Genomic DNA, 21,441 nt, shown 5'->3' on the forward strand with positions numbered 1-21,441 from the left:
TAATTGTGGATATTATACGATTGAAGTATTACTCATACAAGTGGGTTACAAATTGCACTCTAGCACTTTATCTTCCCTTTCTCCTCTTTGACAAAATAGTGGTCACAATACTTTCTTGCACTGTTTATGGACATGCACTATTTGCACTTTGTAAATGTAAATTTTCTAAATGTTTGCCAAATGATATTGAAAACCTTTTTATAACCAAATTTGTTTTGATGTGGTAGCTATATTGTAAATAGAAAATAGGGATGTCTTATATTGGTTTCATCCTCCCCCGTTTTTTTCTTGCCCCCTTCTAGATACATAATGTTGGATGGATTTATCCAGAAACCACTGAATTGGATCAAGTTTCCCATGTGATTGATTGTGTATTTATACAGAAATTCAAACATTTTAAATATAAATCTGTTTTCTATGTTTATAGTCACGTGATATTGGGAGGGGTGGCTACATTGGCAAGCATTTGGCTCTATAAAAATAGAAAAAGTACAAAAATAATTTGCATGTGAACAAGGGCTCAGGGAGCCCGAAACGCGTTATGCACTCTCTCACGGTGATGAGCAACAAATAAAAAGAAGATTTTCAGCATCTGTCCTGGTCCTGTGGTCTGTCTCCTGTGCTTTGTAAGGAGTTTTCGTCTATATATATATATATATATATATATATATATATATATATATATATATATATATATATATATATATATATGTCCACCACCAGTCCCGCCTTCCTTTCAAAGACGGGCCGACACATGCTCTTGTACAATCCAGGTAAGGTTTAATTGCCACCATCCAGACAAGAGTGTATACTTAAAACACCTGGTATACGCGTTTCGGCGAATGCCTTAATCACTGCCAGCATTGTGTTTTAGGAATTGATTCAAAAGTGCGGGGACTTTACATACAGTTGGTACTGTTCTTATTGGTACAGGTGAGTCCTATCAGAGGCCGTGTTGTTCCATCTCTGCTGATTGTGGTTGCAAAGCATGCTGGTGCCTGAAGTCCCGCAGTCTTTACGGGTCCCACGCAAAGTGTAAGTCTGCAGTCCCACATTGCGAACACAGGTTCAGTGACCGGTCCTTACATATATACACACACACACACACACACACACACACATACACACACACACACACTGGAGAGCCTGTTATCATTCCAGTGTAACATCCCTGCTGACGTTCAGCAGGAATTAGCTACTACAAAACAGTAACCTATGTTTTATTAGTGATTTCATTGGCTAGATTCTACAGGGTTCTGAACATTTATTTTATTTGACTGGGAGATTACCACCACTTCTCAGATGCTGAGCATTACAAAACACAAGTCAAGCATAGGCTGATTGAGGAAGAAACGTAGGGCAACTGAGAAAGGGAAAATTAACAAAGTAAAGGGATGCAGAAAAGGCTGAGGCATATTTACAAGCCCTCAGTGCCACCAGACCATCTCTTTTGCTCCGGTGGTGCAGCACCATTTTCCATATTTACATGGTGGTGCTAACCCACCTTGTAAATTGTACCCTTTCTGTTGCAGTCCTCTGTGGCAAAGGGGCATGCAATGGGTGTTGCTGTGGGCATTCCACTACAACACTCATTGCTTTTTGATGCTGCTCAGATTTACAAGGCTGAGGCAGCGCCAAACACTAACGCTAACGCCATACAATACCAGGCGTTAGAAATGGTGCAAAGAGGAGAAATTATAAAATTCTTCTAAATTTTTGCTCTTTCCATGTGTGCTGCATTCTGCAACACACATAGAAGGTGCAAATTGCCATTATTGAATATTTATGTGCAGGATGGTGTACCTTCTTGCACATAAGCAATTGTCCCTGCAGTGCAGGATCCTTTGCAACACGGCAACATGGGGCCTGCATTGGTGCTAGGCAGCTTTTATTGCGCCAGCGCTAGGGGAAACTTGGTGCAGCTCCACGCTCTGACATTTTCTTGTGAATATGGACCGGTGTGAACTAGATCACAAACTTAGACAAGTCTTAGAAAGAGTAAAATGATTTCAAATGTCTAATTCCTGGTGCAACTGCTACTTGTATTGTTTCAACCACCACTATCCCGTTTGTGTGTGACATAAAGCCTACATACCCAAACCCACCCTACCTTGCCTCCCCAGCCGCCACAGGCAAGTCTTCCAGAATCTCCACTGTTGTTTACTCTTTTGGATCTTCCTCTACGTAACAAATGGGAATGCATATGTAAGTAATCTGTGATCCAGCGTTTTCTGGGCCCTTTTGCTTACCATTGGTCTTCCGATGGACGTTTTTGTCTGTTTGAGAGGAATTGGAAGTTAGCATTAACAGTCAATCAAATATCAATTAACAGTGCAACCCATTTGGCTACACAATGAGGACCAGGAATCAGTAGCCAAGTTCAAAAGCTTTATTACAAGTTAATAATCAGATTCAAATAAACAACTCTTAGTGCCATACTATAAAGATACAGAATGACAAAAGAAATCCCCAGACGCCGGAGGAAATTGAGGTGAATTAATTAACAAACAAGCAGTTCAATGACTGAGATACAAGATAATAACAATAAGATCTAGTGCTCAGAGAAAAATCTAAGACTCTGTCTCCTATACATTAATGATATAGAATGTCAAAGTCCATAGGATGGCTTAGGTGAAGAAATCTTAGCAAATCAGGGAAACTCCATAAAGGAATCAGGCTAGGACAAAAAGATATCAAATAGGAAAGTGTTAGCATCTCAGAAGCTTGGTCAAGAGTCTTCTATGGGTCAAGAATAAGTGTCAGCCTAACCCACACTTAGGCAAAATCAGAAAAGGCATTTGGGCATTAACCTCTCAAAGTCCATTAAGCTAGCACTGTCTCAAGGTAGGAGGGAATCAAGGAAAGGTGTCTGCAAGAATCGGCATAGGTTGAATGAGGATCAGAAAGGGATCTGCAAGTAATCTTCGCAGAGTCAGAAAGTTATTAGTTCAAAAGTCCAAGGGGAATGGTATATTATAAAGTGTAAAGTCCACTGGGCGACACTTCCCTTGATCTCACCATCAGGGGTCCATTGTAATCCACGAATCATGCTGCAGTCTGCAACATTTCCAGTTTATACCGCACTGGCCATAGGAACAACATACTTTCCTCATACACATGTAGGTTGCAACGTTTGGACAATAGTTCATTCAGTTACAGCTCTGTTTCTCTCTGTATCTTTAGTCAAGGTCCTTTTCTCAGACTCCTGTTCCCCCTATCTCTAGTACAGTAATGTATCTGTTCTAAACTAACAATGCATATGAATACCTGAAAGAAATGTTGAGTTAGCAGAAAAACTAAATCAGCTTTATGCAGTATGGTGAAATACAGGCCTACTCATGTTAAGTTTTAAACATTAACTTCAATGGCTCACATTTAATATGAGTGTTCATATTTAAACCCAAATGAATACATGTTTCTAATGCATTAGGTTTCATACTACATGTAATATTCAATACATCTTCATAATACTCATGGCTAATTATGACTGAGAACTACATTCAAATCGAAAATATATAGTATTAATGCACACATTACATAAATCAATTATCAGGTCTAGGACGATTACCTTCTACATATATGAGAAAGTGTTTAAACAGTTTCAATTGGTCAAATGCTATTCACGTGAAGTAGAAACACACATAAAAAGTCAAATTTGATCTCTATGGTGAATACATTTTCTACTAAATCAAGATGATTCTTTATTAATCACTCTTAGTTAAGGCAAAACATGCATGTAAGTAAGTTCTCTAATCCTACAGTGAAGGCTCGCCTTAATAAATGTCAAGTGCAACAATTACATTAATTCATCAAACCATACATGAATCATGTGTTAAGTGCACTTTCCTACCGTGTGCTTCTTAAGTGTCTGTGACGTTTGTGATATGTAAAGGGTGGTGCAAGCTTTGTGCTGCAGCAATCCCCCTCTGATGGTGAATCAAGCCATCACATAAATTTCTTATCAGATGGAAAAATCACAATTTGGTTGTTTTCGTCATATTTCTTCTGAAATCCTCCAGAAATGTCATGTTGTCATAGTTTCTGCTCTCTCTATGCTCTAGTTCCAAATATGTTCTATTTCTCTTCACTGACGTCATTGCTTATACATGTTTGTATACCTTTCATAGTCAAGAATAGTCCACAAAGAGAAATTATCACTAAGGGTTCAAGGATGCTTCCAACAATTCCACTCTCTATGTTTCCAAACCCTCTCCCTATAGCAAAAAATCCATTCCATATTGCTTCTCAAGCAGCTATTGCTGTCAACCCTTTCAAATCTTTCTGCAGGTCAGTAATATTGCTAATGTACTTCTTCAGGTCTTTACTCTTGTCTGGAATGTAAGTAAAGCATTGTTGAACTTTTAACATTCAGCAGACTCTGCCTCTTTTGCAAGAAGGACATCTAAAGCAAGTCTTCTGCAAAACCATTGACTTGATGGCAACCATTTCTGTACCTATAGCTAAGACTCCTCCAGATGTACTAGTACATAGTTTATCAACTACAGTCGAAAGCTTTCTAATCTTGTGTGAGTTGAGTAACACTCCTACGGATGGAATCAAAACACCAAACATGTCTCCTACGATTTCACTAGCATCTCTTTGTGTTCTCCCATGTTGTTCCTTTGCCAGATCATCAATTCACTCCACGTGATATATTTTTGGAAAGACTATCCCCATGCAACATGTTCCATGCCATCTCTTGGGTTACCAGTGGAATGCACTTTTCCCACAAATGTAATAAACCCCAGGAAAAACAGGATCTCCTCCATCCAAATATAAACCCCAATTTTGTTGAACCTCAAATATATGGTCACATTCACTAGTCCCTATGAAGTTTGTGTCAGTTGAGGATTTTCTAATGTGAATGCATAACTTCCCTCTACATTGCTAATCTAAAGCTAGTGCTGCCATGTTTCCCACTATTCTGTGTTCAATTTCTTCTTTAGCCAAGGGTGGTACGGTTGAATGAATCCATGAATTCCTTTTCTACATGTATGTATGTATGTATGTATGGCATACTTGTATAGCGCGAACTATCACCCTGAGGGTATCCTCGCGCTTTGACTCCAACATTACGGCACAAGCAGAGGAGGATCACAAAGCCCTAGGAAAGAGGTGGGAATTCAGACCCTTTTTAAAAGGAGTCAGCTCACTCATCTTCCTTAAAGAGAGTGGAAGAGCATTCCACAAGTTAGCGGCAGAAAAACTGAAGGAACGGCCGCCCATTCGTATCCTCTGAATACGAGGGACCACAACCAAAAAGGCAGAGGAGGAACGTAAGGGCCTAGCTGCCGAGTACCATTTAAATTATTCTGAAGAACAACAGGTCCCTATCCGTGAAGTGCTCTGAAGACAATGCAGGAAGCCTTGAAGCAGATCCGCTGATGAATAGGCAGCCAATGAAGGTCCTTAAGTGCCAAAGATGATGATGCAGAACGCGCACGTGACAAAGACAGTTTGGCAGCCATATTATACATCTGTTAGTATACTAGTTAAGTTGTGTCTATGTGCATTAGCTGTATCCAGTAACATGGTGGGTCTAAAGAAATGTCCCAATATATCAGCATTTTTAGCATCAGGCTGTCTATTCAAGTGCTTCAGCACAGGCACCTCTGACAGAACCAAGTAATAATTCAAGTAATGGTATTGAAAATGACCTTTCCTGTAGAATAAGTTCATCAAAAACTACAGATAACCCATTCCATCAAAGAGAGGTGATGACAAGTAATCCCTTCAACAACTGATGCAGGCAATTGCATACATACGTAGCAATCCCTAGCATCCATAGTGTCAACATATTCATAAGCAGTTTAGAATAAACATTCAGTGAGCAATCCCCTCTAGATGCATCTACATGTATCTCTTTCTCATCTATTGCTGGTAAGCTATTGCCATTAGAAAATGGTACTTGCAGGGCAAATGTAGTCTTAGGCTCTTCTACCTGTAAGTGATGGGGCAAATTAAAAATGATAAGCAAAACAACTAGCACTATTGTTGCAACAGCAAACACTCCTGCACATATACGTTTACGTCTAATATATTTTGGGTTAGGCTCCATGAGTTCTATAGTGACAGACCGTCAGCTAGAATATTGCAGCATAGCCTATTTCAGTTAGTTGCCACTAGCACTAATAGCAAAACAAAGTTCAAGTGTCTCTTTGAATCTTGTTAGGTTGTCTCTAATAAATGCTCAGTTCGAACTCACTAATGATCACTTCCAGGGCAAGTTGACTCAGTCTGTGGGTGGGTGAAAATGTTTGTTTATATGTTTTTATATGCTGCATTCAATGTTGCTGCTTTGTGAGCAACCAGCTCTATAGCTGTTTCACTGTAAGATCCCTTGTCCTTTCTGATTATTTACGTACACAGTCATTCAATGCGATCTACTCCTGCTGAAAAATGTGAAAGTCAGTCAGTCAAAAAACTTTTATTCGATTAATTAAAATCATAAAAAGTACATACAAATGACACATACATACCAACATTCAATATATACATATGAACATTACAAGATAAAATGCCAAGAAATCAAATCAATAACAAATAAATAAAGACAATACTTTAAAAATGTATAAAAAACAGTTCATACAACAAATTGCGTGACAAATTGCGATTCTCCTATTAACATGACCAGAGAATCTGGATTTCATTAAAGACACGGAGGCTAACATTATGCATACAACTTTTAATGCAGTCCAAGCATAGCCGCATATGTCACAAAGCAAAAGTTCCAACTTAGAATACATATGAACCAACAATAGCATGAATCACTAGGCAATCAGCCTCTTTTAACCACTTGGATGCTAAGGCTATTTTGGATCTTCAATGTAATTTCCATTGAAATCAATGGAAACTCCATGACGAGCTGGGCTCGTCATGAGCGTCGAAGGAGTTAAATGTGGTGACAGTGAGAAGGGAAACATCCGTTACAACGCGGCTGTTTCCCCGCGGTGCTGTTACGACGCGTCCGTAACAACGCAAGTCGTTACCACGACTTGCGCTGGAGGGCGCTAGAAGATTAAAAATAGTAAATTTACTATTCCAACACCTTCCCTAGTGTCCACGGGGACTGGTGTTAGAATAGTAAATTATACTATTCGACATCCGCACCCCCAACGCAAGTCGTGGTAACGACTTGCGTTGTAAGGGACGCGTTGTAACAGCACGCGTTGTGACGGTACGCGTTGTACCGTCATACATCCCAGTGAGAAAGGAAATGTCCAAACAACTCCAGTGAAACATCAAACTTGAAGAAGGATGACGGAAGAATACACCATCCACGATTGATCCACCAGATGTGGAATCAAGAAGACAAAATCAAGAGAGGTTATCTGCAAAGCAAAGAAAGGTTGTTAATAAATCCCATTAAAAATATTAAAGATTTGAATATTAAACAATAAGTTAAATAACAGTCCTGAAAAGGAAAAGAATGTAAGTAGTCCTGCAAAGGAAAAGAATGTTAGCTTGTAAGTAAAATATTCAAATAAGCATATCATATCATAAAATCAACCTGTACCGTATTATATCATATAATCAACCACCCAGGGAAAGGGTGGGAGGGATAATGTTAGCCTCCGTGTCTTTAATGAGATCCAGATTCTCTGGTCATGTTAATAGGAGAATCGCAATTTAATTACAAGACCGGAGGCTACCATTATGCATGTTGGTAGCCATGTAAAACAACATCAGACATGTGATATACAGGTTTGCAATAATGATGAGCAAAGGTTCTAGAATTAGACCAATCAGCAGCTTTTAGAATATCATCTAACTTACCACCTGACCAGAATGACTTACTGGCCATTGCGCCTCTAATAGAATGTGGTTTAAAAATATTCAGATTGATTCCAGCAAGATTCATGACTGCCTTAACCCATCTAGCAATAGAGGAAGAAGAAATTCCTTTGTGGGGTTTAACAAAAGAGATGAGTAATTGAGATACATTCAAAGGACGAAGAGAGTTCATTCTAACATCGTATTCTTTCATACATTGAACAACACAGAGTTTAGTGCAACTATCAAAACGAGGATAGAAAATAGAATCTGACATAGTTTTTGTGCTTCTATGTATTTCAAAATTAACCCCAAACATATCATAAGATCTATAAGAAATATCAAGAGCTTTAACATCAGAAACTCTTCTGCATGAAATTAAGCAAAGAAGGGTAGCTAATTTGATAGAAAGTTTCTTCCTGCTGAGAAGAGAATTAACTGGCCAGGAACAGAAAAAGGTCGAGAATTAAATTAACATCCCATAGAGATTGATATCTAGGTTGAGGAGGTTTTCTAAGTCTGAAACTCTTAAGTATTCTACAAATAATAGGATTTTTACCTACCGTTTTATTGTTAATTAGAGAATGTCCAGCAGAAATAGCAGATCTAAAACAATTGAGAGATCTGTAACTTAAACCTCTGTCGAATTGTTCTCCAAGAAAATTAACTATATCAACAATAGGTGCCTCCACGGGATCCAAGTCCCTTTCCAAGCACCAACGTGACCAGACTTTCCAAATGTTGTTGTACCGGTAATGGTTCCCAGGGGCCCACGACTCTCCAAGGAGAGTTGAAGCTGTTGACGAAAGTCTTGCGAGATCGTTAGATCTCCTGACACCTTCCAAGCAAGAAGGTTCAAATTCCCTGTCTGAACAAGAGGGTGAATTTGACCGTCTGCGTCTGTGAGAAGATCTTTCAGAGGAGGAATTAGGAAGGGGAAATCGTAGGTTTGTGCCAGAGCTGTTGGGAACCATGCTTGGGATGGCCATAACGGAGTTACTAGGCAATTGAGGAGTGTTCTTGTCTCACTTTCTGGATCATTGCGAATAGAGGGAAGGCATAAGCGTTGATCCCTTCCCAAGATTGGAGAAAGGCATTCACTGCTAGAGCACCAGGATCGGGCATCCAGCTGAAATAGGATACCAATTGGGTAGTCAATCTGCTCGCAAATAGGTCTATTTGGAATGGGCCCCAGAAATGATTCAGGGAGTTGAAAACAGAAGTGTTGAGTTTCCAGTCGCTGTAATCCAAGATGAATCTTGAATTCCAATCTGCACAAAGATTGTATTTCCCGGGAAGTTATTCTGCTCTGAGAGAGATTTTGTGTTCTAGGCAGAAAAACCAAAGCTTCTTAGCTAGATTGGAGAGGTCTTCTGACGTGGTCCCTCCTAGACGGTTTATGTAAGCGACGACAGACATGTTGTCCATTTTCAATATGACTGATCTTCCTTGAAGAAAGCATTTGAAGCTCATTAGAGCATAAAGCCCTGCAGTTAATTCTAGATAATTGATGTGGTGCAGGGACTCTTGCTGCAACCAAATTCCTCCAGTGTTCTGGTTCTGTAGACAAGCACCCCAGCCATGAAGGCTGGCATCCGATTCTAGAATAAAACCTGGCGCTGAACCAAAGATCGCTCTCCCATTCCATGCATCTAGATTGTCTAACCACCATGTTAGTTCTAAGATTGCTTCTGGGTTTAAGGAAATTCGATCTCCGTACCAAAGACCTGACCTGAGAGCTCTTGCTTTTATTCTCTGAAGGGCTCGATAATTCAGTGGTCCCGGAAAAATGGCCTGAATGGAAGAAGATAGAAGGCCTAAAAGTCTGGCTAGTTCTCTTAGGGTGAGGTTTTTTTGTTTTAATACATGCCTTATCTCCTTTCTGATTTTGGCAATCTTCTTGGGAGGGAGAAGGAGAAGACATTCTGTTGTGTATACTGTGAAACCCAGGAATTCCATCTTCTTTGAGGGAATAAGAATGGATTTTCCCTGTTTATGATAAAACCCAGACTTTCTAAGAGGTCTATAACTGTCTTGAGATCTTTGATGATTTGAGCATAGTCTTGAGAAAGAATCAGGATGTCGTCTAAGTAGATGATGAGACGAATACCTTTTTCTCTTAGACATGAGGCAAGTGCTCTCAGTACCTTGGTGAAACACCATGGGGCAAAGAGAAACCGAAGGGGAGAGCCTGAAATTGAAAGAGATGGTTTTTCCAAACGCACTGAAGAAAGGGTTGGTGTTCCTTTGCCATGGGAATGGTAAAGTAGGCATCCTTAAGATCTAATTTGACCAGCCAGTCTCCTTCTAGTAAGAGGTCTCTGAGAAGATGGATGCCCTCCATCTTGAAATGTCGGTAGACAAAGAATTTGTTGAGTTCTCTGAGATTTATAACCGGTCTCCAACCCTTGTCTTTCTTTTACACAAGGAAGAGAGTACTTATGAATCTCATAAGTTCCATGGGAACTTCTAAAATTGCTCCTTTTGTTTAGCATTGAGGACATTTCTTCCTCTATGATTTTTTCTTGATCTAGTGTAAGGGGAATCGGTCTTGGAAGAGAGTTCTGGATTGGAGTCTGGATGAAATCTATTGAAAAACCGAGAACAGTGTTTAGAACCCAGGGGTCTTGTGTGCTAATTTTCCAATTGTGGTAAAAGTATTTCAGTCTCCCACCCACTTTTGGATTCGAAGAAAGGGAAGGGGAAGCTGTACTCACTCTGAGTGGTGGATTCGGCAGGTGCTCCTCTCGCTCGGAATCCTCTCGAGCGGAAACCTCTTCCTCTGGGTGGAAAGAACTGTGGTTGGTTGGGTGGTTGGTATCCTCTACCAAAATAGCCTCTGTTTCTTGGAAAGTGGCGTCGGTTAAACCGGCCGGAAGATTGCTCCCTTCTACCGGCCCTTCCAAAAAGGTTGCTGTTGTAGTTAAAAACTTTTCTTCATGTTCTGGTGTGCTTTATCTAAAGCGGTAAAGGTCGATACATATTTGCCCAAACTTTTTATTAAATATTCTCCAAAAAGTAAACCTTTTGGATTAATGGAGGTTTCCTTTTCAGCCATATCGATTAGTTTAGGGCTAATTTTAGTGAGGACCACTCTTCTTTCACAATTAAGTCCCGCATTCGCGTTGCCTAAGAGGACTAGTGCCCTTTGGCTCCACCCCCGAATGGAGTGTGTATCAAGAGGGCAGCCATTAAGGTAACTCTCCTCTGCTGCGTCGATTATTTTTGTTAGGGGGCCTAGAATGTCGAGAACTTTATCTTGGCAGATCTTAAGCGATCTTTCCAGGCCTTTACGCGGGTCTCTTTTTAATTTAAATAGGTAGGTAATTAATTCTGGGTCAAGGTTCGGAGTCTGACAAACTTTACCTTCGATTGAAGGTCTGGTACACTCTGCTCTTAAGAGATTGCGAGTCTCTCTTTCTAAAGGATTTCTAATCCATTTAGTTATGAATTTAGATACGTGCTCGTGTGGGGTCAACTCAGAGCTTCTAGGGTGTTTAATGTTAAAAGGGGAGAACATCTCCTCACCCAAAGGGTCCAAAATACTATCCTTAGAAGATGAAGGACCATTAATATCATTTAAGAGAAAGGAATCAATATCTTGATCATCGTCATTGAGATCAAGAATATATTCGTCAGGAGATTCTGAGCCATCATCAATATCAATAGGATCATTGTCTAGAGCACTTTGATGAATTGTGCCGCGAGGGACACCCATTAAATTTGTGCTGCTAAGGACACCTTTCAAATTTGTGCCGCAAGGGATACCTGAGGCAAATGAGGTGCGAGGACCTCCTGTAAAACCTGAGGTGCTAGGACCTCCTGTGCTCTCTGGGGTATAATCAATATTTTTACTTTTTTTATGCCTCTTACCCCTTTCTTCAGTGCGATCATTAACCTCCGTTATGTCCAGATCTGATAAATTATCGTTTTCATGGATCAAGGATCTCTTAGATGAGATAACTTGAGAGAGAGTAGAAAACATACATGATCTCATCTCCTTATGGATAAGTTTTTAGATGGCATCATTATTAAAATCAGATTCAACAGTATTACTAAGAATTGAATCCGAATCTGAGTCAGACATGTTTGTTAAAAATATATAAATATAAATGTCGGTAATAAATAATTCTGTAAGTGTAAATATTGACCCTTTTTTTTTATATAACTATTAACTAAAATTGTAAATATCAGCTACTCCAAGATTTCAATTGGTGAAGGATGGTTTTCTAAATATTAAAATTTATCAATTTAGCATCAAAAAGCGAAGTGCACTGAAAAACAACCAATTGAACGCTCGAGCAGGCTTGAAGTCCGTTGCTCGCGTCTCAATCAGCTGTTTTGCCCAAAGACAGGACGAGAAAGGACCCTTGGGAGCCAGCGCACGCTGCGCGGCTGTCTGCAAGGGTCATTCCTCTAATCCGCGATGAAGTCGAGGTTTCGTTAAATCGTGAAGCATCGACAGGAGCGAAGCTTCAGAATAAATAGAAATGTCCTCAAAAAGAGTGGGGAGAGGTATCTACCTGGGCGACGCTCTCCCAAAATCATCATTAATGCGGGTCAGTGCGTGCTTTATAGTATTAAACGCGCGATTTTAAAAGCTTACTTTCTTTCAAATGTAAATAAAGACAGACATGAAGGGAAGGAAATGGAAGCCAACCTCCGTAAATTGGAGGTTGGGTAACCGAACATAAGGAGTGAAAGGTTTTGATCTACCTTACCTTATAATAGTGTATATATATATATATATATATATATATATATATATATATATATATATATATATATATATATATATACTAACTCCTGTAGGGATAAAGGAGGGTTAGTCAATAGACATTCTTTACCAAGATAAAATAATATTAATAAAATACTAGTTATAAACGTTAAATAATAATATATACAAGACTTTTCAGGAGCTAAGTAAGAAGTTGACTTATCTTGCTTGGAGCCGCATTTAAAAGAGGCTGATTGCCTAGTGATTCATGCTATTGTTGGTTCATATGTATTTTAAGTTGGAACTTTTGCTTTGTGACAAATGCGGCTATGCTTGGACTGCATTAAAAGTTGTATGCATAATGGTAGCCTCCGGTCTTGTAATGAAATCTTTTCTTTTACGGTGCACAGCAGCAGCAAGGAAGCTACCAACACCAAACATAATCCGGGGTTCATCTAGTAATTTAAGATACAATAGTGCAGGTCTTGCCTGGAGAAACCCTTTTCCCCTCAAGAGCGGAGCAATAAACTTCCTCCGGATGTTATTAACCCCTTGCCTGCTCATGACAAGCTCAGCTCGTCATGAGTTGTGCCGCTCGCATGCTCATGACGAGCTGAGCTCGTCATGTAACGCGGCTTTTAGAAAAAAGCCGCACAGCACAAAAATAACCGCCGCACGCATGCGGTTAAAAAGGTCACAAAAGCGCATAAAGTGCAAGGTGTCTTGTGATGAGAAATTATCACATTTACATGGGCAAGCCTCTTCTGGTTTACACCACCCTAAAGTATCCCTCAAAATAAAATTAATCATATCCAAACGAAACCTGGTTAGGAGCCACCGATGGAAATGGTTGGTCACGATCTTTAGATAGGGCTCAACTGCTGGGGAGGTATTTATTAAATAATTAAATGTGATCAAATGCAATAAAGTTTGTGAAACAATAAAAAAAGTTGACTCAGTCTGTTTAGTGTCAATGCGATTTAAAAATCAGTTCAGTCAAAACGTCCAGCTCAAGGAGGCTCAGCTGGATGTGAATTGTTATAGCAAAAGGTGTAAAATGCTCTCTCTCAATCATAGACTGCTAGGTAAGTTCATTCATGAAGAGTACCTTTGACAGGGGACCCTAGCTCTCTTTGAGCTCCTTACTGTTGGCCCTTCTTGATCGCTGTCACATTAGCCAACTCCCTCAGTACCTTCACGGATAGTGTGTGGTACGTCACTTCAGGAGATAGCATCTGCTCTCTCTTGTCTCCTTGGCCACCGGTCTCCAGGTACAACTCACATTTCAACTGCACTTGGCCCTGTGCTAGGGTCTGCATCTGGTGCAGTCAAAACAACTGGATAAGACCCTTCTGTACTGACTTCAACTGTTGACTCTCTCAGACCCTTCAGGCCAAACGAGTGCTGTCCCAGCAGCTTGCTGGTCCCCAACAGCTTGACTAACCTGCTCCCTCTGAATCACTTTAACCACCGGCACATCAGGAACAGGTACTGTTATATCATGAAGGTGATATAGGCTGTCTGGGTATTGGCAGCATGTACCCAGTTAGGGAGACCTCCGCACTTCACAGCTGCCGTTGTGACCAGAATCAATAGGTAGGGGCCTCGCCACCTAGGCACCAAGCACAACTTGTGAACGTGCTTCTTCACCATTACCCAGTCACCGGGACCAAGGTCATGGCACTGCTCCTGTTGAGGCGGGACTGTAACCTCTCCAACCTGGTGAGACACAGAGCATACCACATTAGCCAGTCCTTTGTAGTAATTAAGAATCATGTCTTCTGGAAAAGTACAAATGTGCATTTGTGTACACATCTCATGACCCTCCCCATGATGATTTCATAGGGTGACAATCCTGTTCTCAGATCTGGAATACTGCGCAGACTCATCAGAACAAGGGGCAAAGCAACAGGCCCTTTTTAGGGATGTCAAAGCACACACTTTAGCCAACCTGGATTTCAAAGGGCTGTTTACTTAGTCCACCATTCCACAAGCATCTGACCTATAACTGCTGTGGAGTCTTTATTGAACCTGTAGTGCTGCACATAACATCTTCAGGACTTCGTTGTTACAATGAGTCCCTCGGTCTGACTCCAAAGAAGTCGGGAAGCTGAAACGCGGCATCAACTCCCTCAACAACAGCTTTGTTACTGTGAGACTGTCATTTACTCTATTCGGGTAACCTTCAACCCACTGTGAAAGGAGGCAAACAATCACAAGATCAAAACTCAACCCATTGCATACTGGCATCTCGGTGAAGTCCAGTTGCATCCTGTTAAGGAGACCTCCTTATCTCCCTGTTCTTCTGCCCTCATTTTGCTATTGGCACACAACACACCAATGACACAAACTCTCAGACATCAGTCTGAATCTGGGATTAAACCACATTTGACTAAAAAGGTGCACCACGCCGTCTCTCCCTACATGTGAAGGTCCTGGATAATATATCACCATTGGAAGCAACAAGCTATCTGGCAGTATCGCTCTTCCATCTCCTGAAACCTAAATGTAATCTTCAGCACTTTTGACACAACCTGCTCTGACCCAACCTTGCTGTTCTGCCCTGGCACCTCTTCCTGCAATCTCCTAACTTCCTCCTACGTCTCAACTGTAGACAACAATAGATTGCATTTTGTCACATCTCAATTTTCATTGATGCATTTCCCATTAAAAGTGCATGAATTCTGTGTGCATTACCTAGCTGATTCATCAGCATATCTGCTACCCACAGTGACATAGTCATTGCCTTGCCTGTGAGCGGTGCATTTCACCACTGCAATTTGGGAAGGCCATTGCAAAACCTGAAGCAAGTTCTTCACACTTTCCCCATTATGGATTGGTGACCACGAAAGGTTCATGAATCCGCGTTGGGACCACAACTGCCCAAATTCATGCACCACACCAAACCTGTCACTCTCAGCTGGACTGAAACACAGCATGCCCTAGTAAGAGCAATCTGCCACTTGTGCTGAAAACACTCCCTTAAACGAGGAAGCTTCAACCACACCTGAGACAGTACAGACTACATAGGTAGCTCTCAGTTTTTCTTCATGATCTTGTAGGCAAGAGGCATCAACAAACAGCACATAATCTGATTCAGGTAGTAGCACATCTTGTATGTAAGATCTTGGTTTGGTGTATAGTTCAGTAACATCAAGACCGTCATGTTCCATTTCTCCCTCAATATCCTCATTTCTAGGAAGGGACAGTAGTGTAGCGGGATTCAGAAAAGTACACCTTCACAATGTAAGATTTTCAACTCCAAGAATGACTTGCTCATACTTGGTAAGTTGACTGTTGGTGAGATACTGTGTTTGAGTACGAGTTAACAGCACTTCAACTGAGTGGGGGGCAAAAAACAGTCAAGGGTTCACCCATAACAATGCTTTCACACTGCTCGATGCTAACACTAATTGTGTCAATAGCTTTAAGACAGCCAGGAAAAACTGCCGCTTCGCGGTGAAGTGTGGCAGAAATATAGGCCCCTGGTCTGTGAACATTGCCATGCATTTGGGTTAGCACTGAAAGGGAGCAGCCCTCTCTCACTGCAAAACAAAGCAACATAATAATTTTAATCAGGCTTTCCCAGGGTCGGGATGCACCAGAGACATTCTGTCAACTCTGTCATCCCATGGTACCAGATCTGGCACGTCCTTCTTTGTCTGCCCCAGTAACGGTTTGGCCATCAGGGAAAAGTAAATAAGCCACTGTTGACAGTAGCCCACCATTCCCAAAAACATTCTAATCTCTCTCAGTTTTGTTGGCAGGTTTATTTTCAGAATCGCCAATATTCTCTCTGTTTATACCTTCCTGGCTCTTTTCTCAAGGTGATCTCCTAGATACAGGACTTCAGAGTTGCAATTTGGTTGGGGATACTTTATGTCCGTTCTCAGCTAAGTGGTTCAAGAAAGCAATTGTGTCTCATTTGCAAGACTCCTGCGTATTTAACAGCACCAATAAGTCATCAATATAATGAACTAGGACTGAGGGATAGGGCATCACTAAGGACTCTAGATTATTTTTCAGTATCTGATTAAGGATAGATGGATTCCCCAGATACCCTTGTTGGACTCAGCGCCATGCCAAAACACAGCTGCTGAAATGAAAAGCGAAAAAGGAACTGCTATCCTCATGAAATAGTATGGAGAACAAGGCTTGGCATAAATCAATGATAGAGAACCACTTGGCATCACATGGAATCTGAAACAAAATCACAGCAGGATTCAGTACCAAAGGACAACAAGGAACAACCATGGAATCCACCTTTCGCAGGTCCTGGACGATGCAATACTCACCGTTGGGTTTCTGCAAACCTGCGATGGGTGCGTTACATGGACTCCCCATAATCTCTTTCAGAATGCCTCACTCAATCATTAAGTCAATCACAGGAGTATTCCCAGTAACAGTTTCAGGGGTAAAATTATATTGTTGGATTCTCCCATACTTAGCATTAAACTTCAACGTAATGCAGACCGATTCAACACTTTGGATAAGTCCGATGTCTTTACCTGAAAAGTCCCAGACTTCAGGAAGCACTGTGTTTCTCAAGTCTAATGGTAAATCATCTTTTGTCCACATCATGCATCTAGATTCTGATGCCATTTGGGGTACACTAAATGGAACAATTCAGCTTGCACAAAGATCTCATCCAAACAGATTTACAGGACTTGAATCGCACACTACAAATCAATGATCGTCTTCAAAGGACCATGCCTTAACAGTTACCGCTTCTGAAACTGGGTTACTTATTTGTTTATTTACAACTTGGATTCTTTCTCCCATGAGGGGTGGGTTGGGAAGCTCTGTTCTCACAGTAGCATAGGTACCACCGGTGATGACGAGGAAATCTTCATATCAACAGCTGAAATCAGATCAATCAGAATCAATCAGAATACCACATAATTTAGGTTGCAGTTGGAACCCTTGCTGCTGAAATCCTTGCTGTTGAAATCCATTAATACTTTGCATCACAGGAGCTCCCTGCTGATACACTCCCTGCACATGAACAGTATTCCCAACGAACTGTGGATTTTGACCTCTCTGTGCAGCTTTCATCTAAGCAATCATACATTTTTCCTTCAGCTTCTTGTGTTTTATGGGGTACTAGCAGCCCGTCCCGACGTTGTCCGGGGAATAAAAGAAATGTGTAAAATGTTAGTACAGAAATCGGCATGTGTTTTTTAATGGCAGCCCCCTGTGAGAAGGTTTGATGTACTCCAAAGGGTGAAAGTCTGTTTTATTTCGCGCAGCAATTGTACAGAGTGGCCCTGCGAGAATGCCTTTCTCCGTAATTCCGAAATACTGTCCGCACTCAGTAATGATTGTGTTGTTGGCGAAACGTTGTGAATGAGAATGCGAGTGTGTTTGTACCTTCAGAACCGTCGTTTCCCTCGTCTAGCCCCCTATTTGGAACGTGGTTGTTTGCCAAATACTTTAAGGGTTTGCATAGTTCTCGGCGCAAGTACTGTGCAATATTTGTGAAATATAGCGTGATTGGTTGTTTTTGGAAGCCGCGCCCCTTTTTTAACCCTGACCCCACTGATGAACAAATGCGTATGTTTTAGAAAGCGAAGGGCCTTTATGTGCGCAACTTTTGACCATATTTTGGAAATGATGACAGGCCAAAATTATTGCCAGTGTTGAGAGTAAAGTGTTTTAAATGTTTGTGGCGATGTTTTTTTTGTGTTCATAAGGCCGCGCCTCTTTTACTTGTGCCCGCCCCTTATGACAGCGTGCGTGTGTGAGCAATGGTGCCACTGTAAAAAGCCGCGCCCCTTTGTTTATGGCATTGACGGCCCCTGTGATATATCGGTGAGTGTTTTAGTGATCTTGTGCCTGAAGTCACTGCCCATGTAAGTCGCATGGCATTAGTTGTATTTTGTGCCATGCTTCTCTGACAATGTTTCCGCCGACCATTTTAGTTACACATGCCCACGCTACTCAGTAACAGCAGAACAACGCTGTTTATGTTGGAGAAAGTTGTGAATGTAGCGCCGAGTGGTTTGGCAATCTTTTCTGTAGCGCCGAGTGGTTTGGCAATGTTTTCTGCAGCGCCGAGTCGTTTGGCAATGTTTTCTGTAGCGCCAAGTGGTTTGGCAATGTTTTCTGTAGCGCCGAGTGGTTTGGCAATCTTTTCTGTAGCGCCGAGTGGTTTGGCAATGTTTTCTGTAGCGCCGAGTGGTTTGGCAATGTTTTCTGTGTGCCTGAAGTCGCAGCCCATGTAACAGAGTGAAGTTGGTGCCGCCCACATGTTTACTTTGACACGCCCATGCTACTCCCTAAAAGCAGAACAACGCCCACAAGGAACTACTTTACCCCTAATGTTGTTTGCACTTCGTAATGTATATGGTGGGCATATGTATAGCCTATGTCCATCTCCTGGAACTCCCCTTTACAACGCTGTATTGGGTGTCATGATTGGTGGTGTACTTCTGGAGTTTACCCGCCTCAAAGGTTCCCAGTTCTCTCTTTATAATAGTAGTATGGATATAGATTTCCTTGTTTTGGAACTCTAGAAGTTGAGGAATGGGTCTTATTGTCCAGTATACTGAATTATTAGTCATGGAATTCATTCCAGTAGGGACAGACAAAGTATGGGTATTATTTCCTGCTACTAAAGGCTTATACAGAGGAACTACAGGACAAATTGTGAGAGGAACGGTCAATGCATCTGGGGCTTTTAGAGTTTCTGATGTCAAAGGGACTGCCATTCCTGATGGTTTCCCCCTAGAATCAGCATTTATATTTAATTGTGCTGTCTGCACATCAAAGGTGTTAGTCGTGGGCACCAAGACCGGCTCTAGGGCGGTGCGATCGGTGCCACCGCATCGGGTACTGACTTTGGGTGGGGGTGCCATGTTTGCAAGTATATTAGGTTTTAGAAGCACCTGTTGCTGCGTTCTGGCCTTGAGCAATATTCAGGAAACCATAAAAACGTCAAGATAACTCCGGTGATTCATGTTCTTCCTGGATCGAGATGGGAGTTTTGTTTAGTGTAAGTTTTGACTAATTGTAAGGTAGCACAGAGGGTAAATATGCCTACTGCAAAGAAAGTGTACTATGCAGATCACAGAGTGCATATAATATAAATAGGTAGCTAGTGCTTTTGTTAGAGAGATCATTTTGTTACTTGCATTTTATGAGTTAAAATTCTAATATACAGCAGTGAGCTATTAACTGCCATCAAAGAGCTACATGCTAACTGCATGGTATAGATTGGAGCTTTCTTATTTTCCCCCCAGTTTTTCTTAACCCTAATGTTGTAAAACGGGTTTATTTGGGTAGAAATTAACTCTTCTTCTTAAAAAGAACCGCCAACCATGGTGTTAGGTTTTAAATTTTGAGTTTGTGTTTCTCCAGACCAAGCATACTTAAGCTGTGCTGCCTACCAGTATGGATGACAGGTGACTCTTACACCTCATAATCCTGTGCCTTATGTAACATTTCCTATACACTAATCTACACGTGTATGATTGCTTGTGTGTGTGATGTAAAATCACACCCTACACTGGTACGGGTGGCGCTATCTAACTAACTTAATACATCTGAGAGAGAGTATGGTTATGGAGACTTGAGGAGCAATGTTAAAGGGTGGTAGTGAGGGAGACCATGGCAGAGGTGGTCATTAGGAGGCACCAACAAGCATTGTCGCACCAGGCGCCACCAGCGCTAAAGCCGGCCCTGGTGGGCACATTACTCACTCCACCAGTTGGAGTGGCATTGTATGGAGGTGGACGATTTAACAGTACTCAGTTATCATTTATGTCACCATCACTGTCCACAACTGCATCCTCTGTGTCATCTGTCTCTTTATTCTTATTCTCATCCTTTCATTTACCTTTCCCTTCTTCTGTGGTTAGCACAGGATATAGTTTAGCTCCTGCCATCATGTCAGTTTTCCAGGCTTTCTGTTCTGCATCCCATATAGCATCTGCACATATGCACATTATGGAACATTTAATTTGAGAATTATTGATAGTTTAAGTAGGAGACTGTAGGAAATTACGCCGCTTCCTAGACCAACTGAATTTAAAGCACTTAATGCCAAGGAATATGTGGCTCATTTGAGACAGAGAGGCAGATTTCAGACAGTTGGCAACTCAAGCCCAAAGCTCTCCATCCTTGGCAATCAGAAGTAGTATCCAACATGTCAATCATAAGAGACTCTCCAGACAATTTATGTATATTGAAATTCAAATCCGGATCCATTCCATGTATTCGACTCAGTTCATGCATGGTTGTCTCAATCTATCCTTAACAATATATACTTTAAAAAGATGGTCCGGAGCCACCTTGATGGGGAATTATAAAATTTCTTACGGTTTTAATCTCAAGCTGTTAGTTTACTTATTAAATACATTTACATGAAGGAAGCCTCGCTATTAATAAATTGTTACTTCTTTATATCTAATCTGCTAACTGATAAATCATGGTTACTACTGTTCATATAATTTTAATTTTGAACACTTATATTGTCCCTTCCCTTAAATATATAAAGATATCATAAATGTGTTTTAATATATTAACCTGTAACTCTTTAAAATAATATGATATTCGTTTAGTTGTATGTATTGTTTCAGAGAGCTTTGTTATAGACTAAGTTGTAATATTAATGTTAATACCATTTATATATCTGTTTCTGACAATACTTTTAATATTATATCTAATTAAGATTTTTAAACATGGAAAAACAAGTGTAGAAGGCAGTTGACCATGCCATGTTTTTCAGGCTTATTCCTAAGAATGCATACCATGTGCTAAAATCAGCCCAAAGTTCCCACTCAAACAAAATTGCTCCATGGACATGAGGGCAACTTTTCTTGGTAACCTTCCTATTATGTCCTAGTTCAATCACACATTGTCATTATGTTCTAGTTCAATCGTACTCAATCCAAATTTGAGGACCGCCACTGCATTCCCAAAATGACCTGTCATTTTGTCTAAAGAAATGG

This window comes from Lissotriton helveticus, chromosome 9 (genome assembly GCF_964261635.1).
Source record: "Lissotriton helveticus chromosome 9, aLisHel1.1, whole genome shotgun sequence".
NCBI classification, from domain to species: domain Eukaryota; kingdom Metazoa; phylum Chordata; class Amphibia; order Caudata; family Salamandridae; genus Lissotriton; species Lissotriton helveticus.